At 50.0% G+C, this 17,576-nt stretch overlaps 9 non-coding genes across 9 annotated transcripts; all 9 read right to left on the bottom strand.

Annotated features, from left to right (window-relative positions):
* Positions 1 to 630: 630 nt before the first annotated feature.
* Positions 631 to 821, bottom strand: LOC142680581 (U2 spliceosomal RNA). The gene has a single exon (XR_012853043.1). It is a non-coding gene; the product is annotated as a U2 spliceosomal RNA (small nuclear RNA).
* A 1,116-nt stretch (positions 822 to 1,937) lies between these two features.
* On the bottom strand, positions 1,938 to 2,128 carry LOC142680582 (U2 spliceosomal RNA). The gene has a single exon (XR_012853044.1). It is a non-coding gene; the product is annotated as a U2 spliceosomal RNA (small nuclear RNA).
* Positions 2,129 to 9,084: 6,956 nt separating this feature from the next.
* On the bottom strand, positions 9,085 to 9,275 carry LOC142680583 (U2 spliceosomal RNA). Its single transcript, XR_012853045.1, has one exon. It is a non-coding gene; the product is annotated as a U2 spliceosomal RNA (small nuclear RNA).
* A 1,131-nt stretch (positions 9,276 to 10,406) lies between these two features.
* On the bottom strand, positions 10,407 to 10,597 carry LOC142680821 (U2 spliceosomal RNA). Its single transcript, XR_012853239.1, has one exon. It is a non-coding gene; the product is annotated as a U2 spliceosomal RNA (small nuclear RNA).
* A 1,127-nt stretch (positions 10,598 to 11,724) lies between these two features.
* Positions 11,725 to 11,915, bottom strand: LOC142680584 (U2 spliceosomal RNA). Its single transcript, XR_012853046.1, has one exon. It is a non-coding gene; the product is annotated as a U2 spliceosomal RNA (small nuclear RNA).
* Positions 11,916 to 13,042: 1,127 nt separating this feature from the next.
* Positions 13,043 to 13,233, bottom strand: LOC142680586 (U2 spliceosomal RNA). The gene has a single exon (XR_012853047.1). It is a non-coding gene; the product is annotated as a U2 spliceosomal RNA (small nuclear RNA).
* A 1,142-nt stretch (positions 13,234 to 14,375) lies between these two features.
* LOC142680588 (U2 spliceosomal RNA) lies at positions 14,376 to 14,566 on the bottom strand. Its single transcript, XR_012853048.1, has one exon. It is a non-coding gene; the product is annotated as a U2 spliceosomal RNA (small nuclear RNA).
* A 1,128-nt stretch (positions 14,567 to 15,694) lies between these two features.
* Positions 15,695 to 15,885, bottom strand: LOC142680861 (U2 spliceosomal RNA). The gene has a single exon (XR_012853272.1). It is a non-coding gene; the product is annotated as a U2 spliceosomal RNA (small nuclear RNA).
* Positions 15,886 to 17,009: 1,124 nt separating this feature from the next.
* LOC142680840 (U2 spliceosomal RNA) lies at positions 17,010 to 17,200 on the bottom strand. The gene has a single exon (XR_012853255.1). It is a non-coding gene; the product is annotated as a U2 spliceosomal RNA (small nuclear RNA).
* Between the last annotated feature and the right edge of the window lie 376 nt (positions 17,201 to 17,576).

The raw sequence follows: 17,576 nt of genomic DNA on the forward strand, positions 1-17,576 counted from the left end.
TAGGCATCCACCAACTTTACAGACAACTTGTTCTCCTTGCTCCTACAACCTCCATCCTTGCACAGTTTGTTATTCTTCCAGGTAACATAGTAACAAATCCAAATTGCTGCTCTCTTTGTAGGCAAGCAAGGGTTTGTTGCAACTGCAATTCTTACTTCTTCTTGAAATGTAGGGACCACAGTACATTCCATCACATCCATCTAGTGTACACAGGTAGGTCCATTGTGACGGGCGGGCGGGCGGGCGGGCTGGCTGCTTTAATGGCTGTTTGCTGTTCCCCTACTCCACTCCACTATTTGACTATGGTGCTGCATCAATCAGTGGCTGGCTCAGGTGCAGCTCTTTAACCTACCTAGGAGGGAGGGCGGAGAGAAGACAAGGAAGGTGAATTAGCTGTTCCAATGTGAAATGCCGGAAACACAGAAACACAGACGACACAAAACAAGAGGTGGCAATGTATTAATTAATTGCATTTAATAAATTAGCTCATTATCACACATGACTGTACAAATGCATTGTCCAACAGGTGTTGAAATAATGGGATTAAAAGGGGAGATCCCATCCGAAAGACAAAAACAATGGCAAACACAAAAAGCACTTTTGGAATCTGATTTTAGTAAACACATAAGGAAAGGGTGCACCGGTCCTGGAAATACTGCAATACCAGGTCAATGCGTGGAGTGGACAGAGCAAGCTCTATTTCCATCTCCCTGTTCTAAAAATCCATTTAATATATGGTCCCCAGATAGGGGACGTATCAGATATTAAACTGATAAGAACAGATACTACACTTGATCTTAGCCAAAAGGCCGAGAAGCGATAACCCGAACGTGCCGTGCGTTTTGCTTCTTTTGCTTGCACCACAATGCAGTGCTGAAAGAGGAGGAATCGACATAAAAACGCCTTCCTGGCAACGCCCAAATGCCCTCCTGCCGTGCACACACTGGCAGCAGCAGCAGCAGCAGCAGCAGTAAGTGCATGCCCACTGCCACCCCTTCTCCTTTCACACCTTGTATCAGCTTTAATCCAGTCCAGTGCTGCCTGCTGAGCAGCACTGACCAACACTGCCTGGGCCCAGGCTTTTATCTCTGAGGCCCCATTATGATGTCAGAAAGCTGGCTCTGGCTCCTGAGGTCTCCACTATGACACGTGCAAAGTTCCGTCTGAACTTTATATAAGACGGTGCGGCTCAGTCAGTCACTCAGTGTTGCCTGAGAGGGCAACACTGCAACAGCCGGCCCCCAGGTTGTCTTTTTTTTGCACAGCTAGTTGCCTCCAGGAGGCCACAAGAGGGAGACAAGGGACTGCAAAATGGAAAATAGGCATCCACCAACTTTACAGACAACTTGTTCTCCTTGCTCCTACAACCTCCATCCTTGCACAGTTTGTTATTCTTCCAGGTAACATAGTAACAAATCCAAATTGCTGCTCTCTTTGTAGGCAAGCAAGGGTTTGTTGCAACTGCAATTCTTACTTCTTCTTGAAATGTAGGGACCACAGTACATTCCATCACATCCATCTAGTGTACACAGGTAGGTCCATTGTGACGGGCGGGCTGGCTGCTTTAATGGCTGTTTGCTGTTCCCCTACTCCACTCCACTATTTGACTATGGTGCTGCATCAATCAGTGGCTGGCTCAGGTGCAGCTCTTTAACCTACCTAGGAGGGAGGGCTGAGAGAAGACAAGGAAGGTGAATGAGCTGTTCCAATGTGAAATGCCGGAAACACAGAAACACAGACGACACAAAACAAGAGGTGGCAATGTATTAATTAATTGCATTTAATAAATTAGCTCATTTTCACACATGACTGTACAAATGCATTGTGCAACAGGTGTTGAAATAATGGGATTAAAAGGGGAGATCCCATCCGAAAGACAAAAACAATGGCAAACACAAAAAGCACTTTTGGAATCTGATTTTAGTAAACACATAAGGAAAGGGTGCACCGGTCCTGGAAATACTGCAATACCAGGTCAATGCGTGGAGTGGACAGAGCAAGCTCTATTTCCATCTCCCTGTTCTAAAAATCCATTTAATATATGGTCCCCAGATAGGGGACGTATCAGATATTAAACTGATAAGAACAGATACTACACTTGATCTTAGCCAAAAGGCCGAGAAGCGATAACCCGAACGTGCCGCGCGTTTTGCTTCTTTTGCTTGCACCACAATGCAGTGCTGAAAGAGGAGGAATCGACATAAAAACGCCTTCCTGGCAACGCCCAAATGCCCTCCTGCCATGCAAACACTGGCAGCAGCAGCAGCAGCAGCAGCAGCAGTAAGTGCATGCCCACTGCCACCCCTTCTCCTTTCACACCTTGTATCAGCTTTAATCCAGTCCAGTGCTGCCTGCTGAGCAGCACTGACCAACACTGCCTGGGCCCAGGCTTTTATCTCTGAGGCCCCATTATGATGTCAGAAAGCTGGCTCTGGCTCCTGAGGTCTCCACTATGACACGTGCAAAGTTCCGTCTGAACTTTATATAAGACGGTGCGGCTCAGTCAGTCACTCAGTGTTGCCTGAGAGGGCAACACTGCAACAGCCGGCCCCCAGGCTGTCTTTTTTTTGCACAGCTAGTTGCCTCCAGGAGGCCACAAGAGGGAGACAAGGGACTGCAAAATGGAAAATAGGCATCCACCAACTTTACAGACAACTAGATGAGGCTGGACGCAGCCCGCAGGGATTAAGGGAAGCCGACATGACCGTCCTGGTAGGGAAAGGGTTACTTAGGTGAGGGAGAGTTGGTAGGAGCTGGAGGAGGGACGGGGAGGAGTTAAGGGGGATGGGGGGGCTGTTCTGCGCTTCCCGCTGTTTCTCGGCATTGAGCCGGAAGCAGCGGGAGGAGTAACACAAGAACAGTAAGCTCCCCTGTTGCCCGTGCTTTTAGTGATGGCAGAGGCCTTAATGTTGGAGCGGCTGCGTGCCGCTGCTGTGCACCACGGTCCCGGATGGCTAGAGGAGACCGTGGCTGCCATAACGAGGATCCCGGACGCCGTTTCGCCACGTCGGGCACGGCGTTCGGGGTCTGTTGCAAAGGACAGGCTCCCCTCCCCCGGCCCCCTCACGAGCATGGCTATGGCGGCGGGGGGGGAGTCGGCAACAACCGCTCCTGCGCTGGGCGGGCAGAGAGCGTTGCCAGGGGTGACGGCGACGCAGGCCGGGTCGACCCGTCCCTCTCGGCGGTCCCGACCTCCAGAGCGCCTCAGCCCGGAGGCAGTCCCGCGGACACGGCGTCGCAGAGGGAGCCCGATCCCGGACGCTGCAGGCCAGGCAGCTGGGAGGACCGCCCCTTCCCAGGCCCTGCGTCCTGGCAGGAATCCCAGGCCGCGACGGGGTCCGGCGGTAAGCAGGGAGTCGCAGGCTGGGCTCCCTGTCACCCCTCCCCCATCAGATGGAAGATGTGGAGTACAAGGTACGGCCGCCCCGCATGGTGATGTTCCGGCCAGGGGGCAGGCTTCGTCAGGATCGTCTAGACGGACGCCTAGATCTGCAGCGACGTCGAGGCAACAGGTCCGGTCGGAAGTCTGGGTCCCGGCGGTCGGGCGGCAGGTTGCCGGCCCATCGGTCAGCGCGTCCTCATCCCCGTTCCGAAGATGTCGTTGGGATGGACAGTCGTCGGCGAGAGAAGAATTGGAGGAAGGTGAACTGGACGTGTATCGTCGAGGTCAGGATCGTCCGGCTGACGGGAACACAGCGCCTGTGCAGCCCGGTGAGTGTATAACTCCATCATTGTCTTATCCAGCGATTTTTATGTCGGGTGTCGGCGGGGGGGCTGCTAGCATTGCATCGGGGGCCGGTAGTGGCGTGGGCGGACGCGACGGAGCGGGTTTGGCAGACTTAGTGGGTTGCTTACGGGAGCTGGTGGGGCGCCTGGACAGGGCCGCGGCGCCGGTAGTAGCGGAAGTGTCCCCTGCGGTAGTTTGGGAAGGCCCCAGGGACGTGGGATCGTTACAGGCGTGTCCGGTGGCGGCGGTTAGAGAGGCGGTCGCGGTGTCGGTACAGACCGAGGCGCAGAAGGACGGCGATCGAGTGCGTATTGATGATCGTGCTCGGGGGGAGGTGTACGTTTGTTTTGAAGGTCCGTTGGGGGCGCATTTAAAGCAGGAGGTGCGCGAGCGGATCTGGAAGGACGAGTATGTTGAAATTTTTTCTCTCTTGCCGCTCGCTAAATTTAATTTGGATAAGAGCAAGCGGGATGAGAGTAAAAAGGACGAGGAGGAACGGCGGCGGTATAGGCTTATCCCGCAGACATTCGTTAATTGGTCGCAGGCGTTCGCCATATTGGCTAGTGTGATAGGGGAAAAGGCGCCGGAAAATTGTTCGGCGTTGTTTTGTTATTTTGATGCTATTGGGGAGGCTCATAGGGCGTATGGGGGGCAAGCTTGGCTGCGATACGATGAGCAATTCCGTCAGCGGAAGGCGGTTCGGCCGGCGATTCGGTGGGACCAGAAGGATATTGCTCTCTGGTTACGGGTTACGGCCCCGGTTAGGCAGTCCTTTCCCGGGAGCGCCGGCCAGGGAGGCCAGTCTAGTCAGGTTGGACAAAGCGGCGGGGGAAAGGCGGGGTTTTGCTGGCAATTTAATGAAGGTCAGTGCAAGTTCGGGGCCACGTGCAAGTTCAAGCACGTGTGTTCCGAGTGTAATGGTGCATCACACGGGGCGGCAAAATGTCTGCGGAAAAAGAGGTCAGGTAACCAGCACGCGGCTGGTCAAGGGGGTGTCGCCGGTGAGGGTGGAAAAGATGGCCCCTTATCTAAATGAGTATCCGGATAGGGCGGCGGCTAAGTTGCTTTATGAAGGGTTTCGTGTTGGTTTTGTTATTCCTCCGCCTCCTTATGAGGTTCCGGTTACGCGGAGGAATTTAAAATCGGCTTACTTGCATGCAAAAGTCGTGTCGGAAAAGTTGTTAAAAGAAGTTTCGTTGGGCCGCATGTCGGGGCCGTTTGTTGAGTCGCCGGTAAAAGATTTAGTTGTGTCCCCTTTGGGTATTGTCCCTAAACGCGAGCCCGGAAAATTTCGTTTGATTCAACATTTATCGTATCCCAAGGGTTCGTCGGTAAATGACGGGATTGATCACGAGTTGTGCTCCGTAGTTTATACCTCATTCGATAAGGCGGTGGGGTTAGTGCGGGCTGCGGGTCCTGGGGCGCTGCTGGCAAAAACTGACATCGAGGCGGCGTTCAGGTTGTTGCCGGTCCATCCAGAAAGCCAACGGCTGTTGGGTTGTTTTTGGAATGGGGCTTTTTACGTGGATCGGTGCCTTCCGATGGGGTGTTCCCTTTCTTGTGCATACTTCGAGGCGTTTAGTAGCTTCGTGGAGTGGGTAACGAGGGGAGTATCCGGGGTTGATTCGTTGAGCCATTACTTGGATGATTTTTTGTGCGTTGGCCCGGGGGGTTCGCCGGTTTGCGGTAATTTGCTTCATGCTCTACAGAAGGTGGCGAGGGAGTTTGGGATTCCTTTGGCGCCGGGAAAAACGGAGGGCCCGGTAGCGACGATTTGTTTTTTGGGCATCGAAATAGACTCGGTGGCAATGGAGTGTCGTCTCCCGGTGGATAAGTTGGGTGCGTTGAGGCTGGAGGTTCGACGGGCTTGTAGAATGAAGAAAATGGCGCTGAGGGAGCTTCAGTCGCTGCTGGGGAAGTTGAATTTCGCCTGCCGGATTATGCCGATGGGGAGGGTGTTTGGTAGGAGGTTGGCGGCGGCAACGGCGGGAGTGCGTGCGCCGCATCATTTTGTGCGGCTCAAGGAGGAGCACCGAGCTGATCTTCAGGTTTGGGATGACTTCTTGGGCCAGTACAATGGTCGCTCACTATGGATGGCCCCAGCGCAGGATACGAGTGATTTGAATATTTTCACGGATGCGGCTGGGGCGGGTGGTTTTGGAGCTTACGGGGGAGGTCCGTGGTGCGCAGGTCAATGGCCGGCTAGCTGGGTGTCCAGTGGACTCACGCGGAATCTGGCCCTGCTCGAGCTGTTTCCCATCGTGGTGGCGGCTACCATTTGGGGGGACAGGCTCAGGGATAAGAAGGTCCGTTTTTACTGCGACAACATGGGGGTGGTGCTTGCCATTAATAACATCACGGCGTCCTCTCCTCCGGTAGTTCAATTGTTGCGACATTTAGTGTTGGTGTGTTTGTCGTTGAACGCGTGGGTGGTGGCGGTGCATGTCCCGGGTGTACGGAATTGTATCGCTGATGCTCTTTCTCGCTCGCAGTGGGACCGGTTTCGGCAATTGGCACCGGGAGCGGAACGTCTCGGTTTGGCTTGTCCGGAGCATCTTTGGGATCTGGTATCGGTCCCATAGAACAGCTGTTACAAAGGTCTTTGGCGCGCACGACGTGGAGTGCTTATGCTGCTTGTTGGAGGCAGTGGGAGGAGTGGGTAAGAGAGTTGGGTGACGTCAATACGGATAGAGACAGGTTGGTGGCACTTTTGTACTGGTTAGGGGACGCCTGGGAGGCGGGGTTTTCAGTAGCGAAGGTGAACCGGTTCATATCTGCGGTGGCGTTTGGGTTTAAGTTGCGGGGCTTTCAGGATGTATCGAAGGAATTTCTGGTATCGCAGGCTTTGAAGGGGTTGCGCCGAGGTAGGGTGGAGGCGGATAGTAGAAGGCCGGTGTCGTTTGCTTTGCTTAGCTCGTTGGGCGGTTCATTAGCATCGGTCTGTCGTTCTTCAGACAAAATGGATTTGTTTCGGTTGGCTTTTTCGTTAGCGTTCTTTGGAGCATTTAGAATAGGTGAGTTGGTGTCGCCAAGTACTAAACAGGCAGGGGGGCTGAGATCTGGGGAGGTGAGCCTTTTTGCAGATCGGCTGGAGGTATGGTTGCGTCGATCTAAAACTGACCAAGTAGGAAAGGGTAAACTGATAGTTTTGTTCGCTCTCCCGGGGTCGGTCATGTGCCCAGTAGAGTGCATGCAGGGTTTTACGAAAAACAGGGGGTCTCCAGATTTGCCTTTGTTACGTCATGTGGACGGGTCATTTTTGTCCAGGTTTCAGTTTGGAGCTGTATTTAAAAAATGTTTGACGGCGGTTGGTGTTGCGGCAGGCTCATATTCATCTCATTCCTTCAGGATTGGCGCAGCAACGGAAGCGGGGCGCTGGGGGTTGGATGATGAGGGGGTGAGGCGTATTGGTCGTTGGGAGTCTAAAAGGTTTAAGTCCTATGTCCGCCCCCATATGTTATAATGTTGTTGTTTACGCTTTACAAATGTTATATGGTGGTGCCTAACTGTGTTTTCCGTTTCAGATTCGCCTCCGTGTTTGGTGTGGTTGATGGGTCATTCGTACGTGCACTGGGGGGCTTTGAGGGCGGACGTCCGCCCGGATGGTCACCAGTTGCGCATTCCGCGACAGGACGCGGTTGTGCATTGGCTGGGTTTTAGAGGTATGTCATGGAGCAGGGTGTTGGCGGAATTCCAGACATATGCGCGGCTTGATAGGGTTCCGGAGGTCTTAGTATTGCACGTGGGTGGGAATGACTTAGGAGTCCGCCCCTTTCGTGAGTTGGTGCGGGATATCAAACATGATATGTTGTGTTTGTGGGTATCTTATCCCAAGTTGGTGATAGTGTGGTCGGACATAGTCCCAAGAAAGCATTGGCGGTTAGCTAGATCTGTGGAGAGAGTCAATAAGGCTCGCATTAAAGTTAACCGGGCGGTGTCCCGTTTTGTGGCAAGAAACGGGGGCATTTGCGTGAGGCATAGGGATTTGGAGTCAGGAGTGGGGAATTTCTGGAGGAGTGACGGGGTTCATCTGACCGAGGTTGGCATTGATCTTTGGAGCTTGGCGATAGCAGAAGGCATAGAAAGGGCGGTGGTGGTGTGGAGGAACTCACAGGCTTAAGGTGGTCAAGGCCTGTTTCGCTGTGCGGGGGGAGTCCTTGAGGCCAGTCAGTACAAAATGGTGGGGGGGTCGCATCGGGGGTATGCGTCCCCCAAAAAAGGTACATGGTTGAAGACTTCATCGGGTGTTATCCCTTTGAAGTGGTCTTCTGGTAGAAGGTATATCACTTGAAGGCTTCATCGGGTGTTATCCCTTTGAAGTGGACTTCTAGTGGTCGGTATATCACTTGAGGGCTTCATCGGGTGTTATCCCCTTGAAGTGGACTTCTAGTGGTTGGAGCCATCTGCAGAGGTGAACGGTGCTTCCGAGCTGGTTTACGGCTGGAGGTAATTGGTGGTTTGCAGATGGCTAATTCGGTGTGTTCTTAAAAAGGAACATCTGAAGGGGCTTCAAGGACTTCCTCTGCTCGGGTTAATGTTAACGTTAAATTGTTATTTACGATTCTGACCCATGTTGGGTCATGTGAATTATTAGGAGGAATTCTATGGCGGATTCCTAACTAGTTATCCGAATGTTTCGGATTTAAATTGTTTTTATAAAACTGTGAAATTAATAAACGGCTGCTGTGGCCATTTCACATCCAACCTCGGTGTCACGTGTCTTTACTAAAGTGGGGGTGGGGGGATAGGATGATCTAAGGTTCTCCTTGCTCCTACAACCTCCATCCTTGCACAGTTTGTTATTCTTCCAGGTAACATAGTAACAAATCCAAATTGCTGCTCTCTTTGTAGGCAAGCAAGGGTTTGTTGCAACTGCAATTCTTACTTCTTGAAATGTAGGGACCACAGTACATTCCATCACATCCATCTAGTGTACACAGGTAGGTCCATTGTGACGGGCGGGCGGGCGGGCGGGCTGGCTGCTTTAATAGCTGTTTGCTGTTCCCCTACTCCACTCCACTATTTGACTATGGTGCTGCATCAATCAGTGGCTGGCTCAGGTGCAGCTCTTTAACCTACCTAGGAGGGAGGGCGGAGAGAAGACAAGGAAGGTGAATGAGCTGTTCCAATGTGAAATGCCGGAAACACAGAAACACAGACGACACAAAACAAGAGGTGGCAATGTATTAATTAATTGCATTTAATAAATTAGCTCATTATCACACATGACTGTACAAATGCATTGTCCAACAGGTGTTGAAATAATGGGATTAAAAGGGGAGATCCCATCCGAAAGACAAAAACAATGGCAAACACAAAAAGCACTTTTTGAATCTGATTTTAGTAAACACATAAGGAAAGGGTGCACCGGTCCTGGAAATACTGCAATACCAGGTCAATGCGTGGAGTGGACAGAGCAAGCTCTATTTCCATCTCCCTGTTCTAAAAATCCATTTAATATATGGTCCCCAGATAGGGGACGTATCAGATATTAAACTGATAAGAACAGATACTACACTTGATCTTAGCCAAAAGGCCGAGAAGCGATAACCCGAACGTGCCGCGCGTTTTGCTTATTTTGCTTGCACCACAATGCAGTGCTGAAAGAGGAGGAATCGACATAAAAACGCCTTCCTGGCAACGCCCAAATGCCCTCCTGCCGTGCAAACACTGGCAGCAGCAGCAGCAGCAGCAGCAGCAGTAAGTGCATGCCCACTGCCACCCCTTCTCCTTTCACACCTTGTATCAGCTTTAATCCAGTCCAGTGCTGCCTGCTGAGCAGCACTGACCAACACTGCCTGGGCCCAGGCTTTTATCTCTGAGGCCCCATTATGATGTCAGAAAGCTGGCTCTGGCTCCTGAGGTCTCCACTATGACACGTGCAAAGTTCCGTCTGAACTTTATATAAGACGGTGCGGCTCAGTCAGTCACTCAGTGTTGCCTGAGAGGGCAACACTGCAACAGCCGGCCCCCAGGCTGTCTTTTTTTTGCACAGCTAGTTGCCTCCAGGAGGCCACAAGAGGGAGACAAGGGACTGCAAAATGGAAAATAGGCATCCACCAACTTTACAGACAACTTGTTCTCCTTGCTCCTACAACCTCCATCCTTGCACAGTTTGTTATTCTTCCAGGTAACATAGTAACAAATCCAAATTGCTGCTCTCTTTGTAGGCAAGCAAGGGTTTGTTGCAACTGCAATTCTTACTTCTTCTTGAAATGTAGGGACCACAGTACATTCCATCACATCCATCTAGTGTACACAGGTAGGTCCATTGTGACGGGCGGGCGGGCGGGCGGGCTGGCTGCTTTAATAGCTGTTTGCTGTTCCCCTACTCCACTCCACTATTTGACTATGGTGCTGCATCAATCAGTGGCTGGCTCAGGTGCAGCTCTTTAACCTACCTAGGAGGGAGGGCGGAGAGAAGACAAGGAAGGTGAATGAGCTGTTCCAATGTGAAATGCCGGAAACACAGAAACACAGACGACACAAAACAAGAGGTGGCAATGTATTAATTAATTGCATTTAATAAATTAGCTCATTATCACACATGACTGTACAAATGCATTGTCCAACAGGTGTTGAAATAATGGGATTAAAAGGGGAGATCCCATCCGAAAGACAAAAACAATGGCAAACACAAAAAGCACTTTTTGAATCTGATTTTAGTAAACACATAAGGAAAGGGTGCACCGGTCCTGGAAATACTGCAATACCAGGTCAATGCTTGGAGTGGACAGAGCAAGCTCTATTTACATCTCCCTGTTCTAAAAATCCATTTAATATATGGTCCCCAGATAGGGGACGTATCAGATATTAAACTGATAAGAACAGATACTACACTTGATCTTAGCCAAAAGGCCGAGAAGCGATAACCCGAACGTGCCGCGCGTTTTGCTTATTTTGCTTGCACCACAATGCAGTGCTGAAAGAGGAGGAATCGACATAAAAACGCCTTCCTGGCAACGCCCAAATGCCCTCCTGCCGTGCAAACACTGGCAGCAGCAGCAGCAGCAGCAGCAGCAGTAAGTGCATGCCCACTGCCACCCCTTCTCCTTTCACACCTTGTATCAGCTTTAATCCAGTCCAGTGCTGCCTGCTGAGCAGCACTGACCAACACTGCCTGGGCCCAGGCTTTTATCTCTGAGGCCCCATTATGATGTCAGAAAGCTGGCTCTGGCTCCTGAGGTCTCCACTATGACACGTGCAAAGTTCCGTCTGAACTTTATATAAGACGGTGCGGCTCAGTCAGTCACTCAGTGTTGCCTGAGAGGGCAACACTGCAACAGCCGGCCCCCAGGCTGTCTTTTTTTTGCACAGCTAGTTGCCTCCAGGAGGCCACAAGAGGGAGACAAGGGACTGCAAAATGGAAAATAGGCATCCACCAACTTTACAGACAACTTGTTCTCCTTGCTCCTACAACCTCCATCCTTGCACAGTTTGTTATTCTTCCAGGTAACATAGTAACAAATCCAAATTTCTGCTCTCTTTGTAGGCAAGCAAGGGTTTGTTGCAACTGCAATTCTTACTTCTTCTTGAAATGTAGGGACCACAGTACATTCCATCACATCCATCTAGTGTACACAGGTAGGTCCATTGTGACGGGCGGGCGGGCGGGCTGGCTGCTTTAATGGCTGTTTGCTGTTCCCCTACTCCACTCCACTATTTGACTATGGTGCTGCATCAATCAGTGGCTGGCTCAGGTGCAGCTCTTTAACCTACCTAGGAGGGAGGGCGGAGAGAAGACAAGGAAGGTGAATGAGCTGTTCCAATGTGAAATGCCGGAAACACAGAAACACAGACGACACAAAACAAGAGGTGGCAATGTATTAATTAATTGCATTTAATAAATTAGCTCATTATCACACATGATTGTACAAATGCATTGTCCAACAGGTGTTGAAATAATGGGATTAAAAGGGGAGATCCCATCCGAAAGACAAAAACAATGGCAAACACAAAAAGCACTTTTGGAATCTGATTTTAGTAAACACATAAGGAAAGGGTGCACCGGTCCTGGAAATACTGCAATACCAGGTCAATGCGTGGAGTGGACAGAGCAAGCTCTATTTCCATCTCCCTGTTCTAAAAATCCATTTAATATATGGTCCCCAGATAGGGGACGTATCAGATATTAAACTGATAAGAACAGATACTACACTTGATCTTAGCCAAAAGGCCGAGAAGCGATAACCCGAACGTGCCGCGCGTTTTGCTTCTTTTGCTTGCACCACAATGCAGTGCTGAAAGAGGAGGAATCGACATAAAAACGCCTTCCTGGCAACGCCCAAATGCCCTCCTGCCGTGCAAACACTGGCAGCAGCAGCAGCAGCAGCAGCAGCAGTAAGTGCATGCCCACTGCCACCCCTTCTCCTTTCACACCTTGTATCAGCTTTAATCCAGTCCAGTGCTGCCTGCTGAGCAGCACTGACCAACACTGCCTGGGCCCAGGCTTTTATCTCTGAGGCCCCATTATGATGTCAGAAAGCTGGCTCTGGCTCCTGAGGTCTCCACTATGACACGTGCAAAGTTCCGTCTGAACTTTATATAAGACGGTGCGGCTCAGTCAGTCACTCAGTGTTGCCTGAGAGGGCAACACTGCAACAGCCGGCCCCCAGGCTGTCTTTTTTTTGCACAGCTAGTTGCCTCCAGGAGGCCACAAGAGGGAGACAAGGGACTGCAAAATGGAAAATAGGCATCCACCAACTTTACAGACAACTTGTTCTCCTTGCTCCTACAACCTCCATCCTTGCACAGTTTGTTATTCTTCCAGGTAACATAGTAACAAATCCAAATTTCTGCTCTCTTTGTAGGCAAGCAAGGGTTTGTTGCAACTGCAATTCTTACTTCTTCTTGAAATGTAGGGACCACAGTACATTCCATCACATCCATCTAGTGTACACAGGTAGGTCCATTGTGACGGGCGGGCGGGCGGGCTGGCTGCTTTAATGGCTGTTTGCTGTTCCCCTACTCCACTCCACTATTTGACTATGGTGCTGCATCAATCAGTGGCTGGCTCAGGTGCAGCTCTTTAACCTACCTAGGAGGGAGGGCGGAGAGAAGACAAGGAAGGTGAATGAGCTGTTCCAATGTGAAATGCCGGAAACACAGAAACACAGACGACACAAAACAAGAGGTGGCAATGTATTAATTAATTGCATTTAATAAATTAGCTCATTATCACACATGATTGTACAAATGCATTGTCCAACAGGTGTTGAAATAATGGGATTAAAAGGGGAGATCCCATCCGAAAGATAAAAACAATGGCAAACACAAAAAGCACTTTTGGAATCTGATTTTAGTAAACACATAAGGAAAGGGTGCACCGGTCCTGGAAATACTGCAATACCAGGTCAATGCGTGGAGTGGACAGAGCAAGCTCTATTTCCATCTCCCTGTTCTAAAAATCCATTTAATATATGGTCCCCAGATAGGGGACGTATCAGATATTAAACTGATAAGAACAGATACTACACTTGATCTTAGCCAAAAGGCCGAGAAGCGATAACCCGAACGTGCCGCGCGTTTTGCTTCTTTTGCTTGCACTACAATGCAGTGCTGAAAGAGGAGGAATCGACATAAAAACGCCTTCCTGGCAACGCCCAAATGCCCTCCTGCCGTGCAAACACTGGCAGCAGCAGCAGCAGCAGCAGCAGCAGCAGCAGCAGCAGCAGTAAGTGCATGCCCACTGCCACCCCTTCTCCTTTCACACCTTGTATCAGCTTTAATCCAGTCCAGTGCTGCCTGCTGAGCAGCACTGACCAACACTGCCTGGGCCCAGGCTTTTATCTCTGAGGCCCCATTATGATGTCAGAAAGCTGGCTCTGGCTCCTGAGGTCTCCACTATGACACGTGCAAAGTTCCGTCTGAACTTTATATAAGACGGTGCGGCTCAGTCAGTCACTCAGTGTTGCCTGAGAGGGCAACACTGCAACAGCCGGCCCCCAGGCTGTCTTTTTTTTGCACAGCTAGTTGCCTCCAGGAGGCCACAAGAGGGAGACAAGGGACTGCAAAATGGAAAAAAAGCATCCACCAACTTTACAGACAACTTGTTCTCCTTGCTCCTACAACCTCCATCCTTGCACAGTTTGTTATTCTTCCAGGTAACATAGTAACAAATCCAAATTGCTGCTCTCTTTGTAGGCAAGCAAGGGTTTGTTGCAACTGCAATTCTTACTTCTTCTTGAAATGTAGGGACCACAGTACATTCCATCACATCCATCTAGTGTACACAGGTAGGTCCATTGTGACGGGCGGGCGGGCGGGCTGGCTGCTTTAATGGCTGTTTGCTGTTCCCCTACTCCACTCCACTATTTGACTATGGTGCTGCATCAATCAGTGGCTGGCTCAGTTGCAGCTCTTTAACCTACCTAGGAGGGAGGGCGGAGAGAAGACAAGGAAGGTGAATGAGCTATTCCAATGTGAAATGCCGGAAACACAGAAACACAGACGACACAAAACAAGAGGTGGCAATGTATTAATTAATTGCATTTAATAAATTAGCTCATTATCACACATGACTGTACAAATGCATTGTCCAACAGGTGTTGAAATAATGGGATTAAAAGGGGAGATCCCATCCGAAAGACAAAAACAATGGCAAACACAAAAAGCACTTTTGGAATCTGATTTTAGTAAACACATAAGGAAAGGGTGCACCGGTCCTGGAAATACTGCAATACCAGGTCAATGCGTGGAGTGGACAGAGCAAGCTCTATTTCCATCTCCCTGTTCTAAAAATCCATTTAATATATGGTCCCCAGATAGGGGACGTATCAGATATTAAACTGATAAGAACAGATACTACACTTGATCTTAGCCAAAAGGCCGAGAAGCGATAACCCGAACGTGCCGCGCGTTTTGCTTCTTTTGCTTGCACCACAATGCAGTGCTGAAAGAGGAGGAATCGACATAAAAACGCCTTCCTGGCAACGCCCAAATGCCCTCCTGCCGTGCACACACTGGCAGCAGCAGCAGCAGCAGCAGCAGCAGCAGTAAGTGCATGCCCACTGCCACCCCTTCTCCTTTCACACCTTGTATCAGCTTTAATCCAGTCCAGTGCTGCCTGCTGAGCAGCACTGACCAACACTGCCTGGGCCCAGGCTTTTATCTCTGAGGCCCCATTATGATGTCAGAAAGCTGGCTCTGGCTCCTGAGGTCTCCACTATGACACGTGCAAAGTTCCGTCTGAACTTTATATGACGTTGCGGCTCAGTCAGTCACTCAGTGTTGCCTGAGAGGGCAACACTGCAACAGCCGGCCCCCAGGCTGTCTTTTTTTTGCACAGCTAGTTGCCTCCAGGAGGCCACAAGAGGGAGACAAGGGACTGCAAAATGGAAAATAGGCATCCACCAACTTTACAGACAACTTGTTCTCCTTGCTCCTACAACCTCCATCCTTGCACAGTTTGTTATTCTTCCAGGTAACATAGTAACAAATCCAAATTGCTGCTCTCTTTGTAGGAAAGCAAGGGTTTGTTGCAACTGCAATTCTTACTTCTTCTTGAAATGTAGGGACCACAGTACATTCCATCACATCCATCTAGTGTACACAGGTAGGTCCATTGTGACGGGCGGGCGGGCTGGCTGGCTGCTTTAATGGCTGTTTGCTGTTCCCCTACTCCACTCCACTATTTGACTATGGTGCTGCATCAATCAGTGGCTGGCTCAGGTGCAGCTCTTTAACCTACCTAGGAGGGAGGGCGGAGAGAAGACAAGGAAGGTGAATGAGCTGTTCCAATGTGAAATGCCGGAAACACAGAAACACAGACGACACAAAACAAGAGGTGGCAATGTATTAATTAATTGCATTTAATAAATTAGCTCATTATCACACATGACTGTACAAATGCATTGTCCAACAGGTGTTGAAATAATGGGATTAAAAGGGGAGATCCCATCCGAAAGACAAAAACAATGGCAAACACAAAAAGCACTTTTGGAATCTGATTTTAGTAAACACATAAGGAAAGGGTGCACCGGTCCTGGAAATACTGCAATACCATGTCAATGCGTGGAGTGGACAGAGCAAGCTCTATTTCCATCTCCCTGTTCTAAAAATCCATTTAATATATGGTCCCCAGATAGGGGACGTATCAGATATTAAACTGATAAGAACAGATACTACACTTGATCTTAGCCAAAAGGCCGAGAAGCGATAACCCGAACGTGCCGCGCGTTTTGCTTCTTTTGCTTGCACCACAATGCAGTGCTGAAAGAGGAGGAATCGACATAAAAACGCCTTCCTGGCAACGCCCAAATGCCCTCCTGCCGTGCACACACTGGCAGCAGCAGCAGCAGCAGCAGCAGCAGTAAGTGCATGCCCACTGCCACCCCTTCTCCTTTCACACCTTGTATCAGCTTTAATCCAGTCCAGTGCTGCCTGCTGAGCAGCACTGACCAACACTGCCTGGGCCCAGGCTTTTATCTCTGAGGCCCCATTATGATGTCAGAAAGCTGGCTCTGGCTCCTGAGGTCTCCACTATGACACGTGCAAAGTTCCGTCTGAACTTTATATGACGTTGCGGCTCAGTCAGTCACTCAGTGTTGCCTGAGAGGGCAACACTGCAACAGCCGGCCCCCAGGCTGTCTTTTTTTTGCACAGCTAGTTGCCTCCAGGAGGCCACAAGAGGGAGACAAGGGACTCCAAATGGAAAATAGGCATCCACCAACTTTACAGACAACTTGTTCTCCTTGCTCCTACAACCTCCATCCTTGCACAGTTTGTTATTCTTCCAGGTAACATAGTAACAAATCCAAATTGCTGCTCTCTTTGTAGGAAAGCAAGGGTTTGTTGCAACTGCAATTCTTACTTCTTCTTGAAATGTAGGGACCACAGTACATTCCATCACATCCATCTAGTGTACACAGGTAGGTCCATTGTGACGGGCGGGCGGGCTGGCTGGCTGCTTTAATGGCTGTTTGCTGTTCCCCTACTCCACTCCACTATTTGACTATGGTGCTGCATCAATCAGTGGCTGGCTCAGGTGCAGCTCTTTAACCTACCTAGGAGGGAGGGCGGAGAGAAGACAAGGAAGGTGAATGAGCTGTTCCAATGTGAAATGCCGGAAACACAGAAACACAGACGACACAAAACAAGAGGTGGCAATGTATTAATTAATTGCATTTAATAAATTAGCTCATTATCACACATGACTGTACAAATGCATTGTCCAACAGGTGTTGAAATAATGGGATTAAAAGGGGAGATCCCATCCGAAAGACAAAAACAATGGCAAACACAAAAAGCACTTTTGGAATCTGATTTTAGTAAACACATAAGGAAAGGGTGCACCGGTCCTGGAAATACTGCAATACCATGTCAATGCGTGGAGTGGACAGAGCAAGCTCTATTTCCATCTCCCTGTTCTAAAAATCCATTTAATATATAGTCCCCAGATAGGGGACGTATCAGATATTAAACTGATAAGAACAGATACTACACTTGATCTTAGCCAAAAGGCCGAGAAGCGATAACCCGAACGTGCCGCGCGTTTTGCTTCTTTTGCTTGCACCACAATGCAGTGCTGAAAGAGGAGGAATCGACATAAAAACGCCTTCCTGGCAACGCCCAAATGCCCTCCTGCCGTGCAAACACTGGCAGCAGCAGCAGCAGTAAGTGCATGCCCACTGCCACCCCTTCTCCTTTCACACCTTGTATCAGCTTTAATCCAGTCCAGTGCTGCCTGCTGAGCAGCACTGACCAACACTGCCTGGGCCCAGGCTTTTATCTCTGAGGCCCCATTATGATGTCAGAAAGCTGGCTCTGGCTCCTGAGGTCTCCACTATGACACGAGCAAAGTTCCGTCTGAACTTTATATAAGACGGTGCGGCTCAGTCAGTCACTCAGT

This window comes from Rhinoderma darwinii (assembly GCF_050947455.1).
Source record: "Rhinoderma darwinii isolate aRhiDar2 chromosome 2 unlocalized genomic scaffold, aRhiDar2.hap1 SUPER_2_unloc_56, whole genome shotgun sequence".
Lineage (NCBI taxonomy): Eukaryota > Metazoa > Chordata > Amphibia > Anura > Rhinodermatidae > Rhinoderma > Rhinoderma darwinii.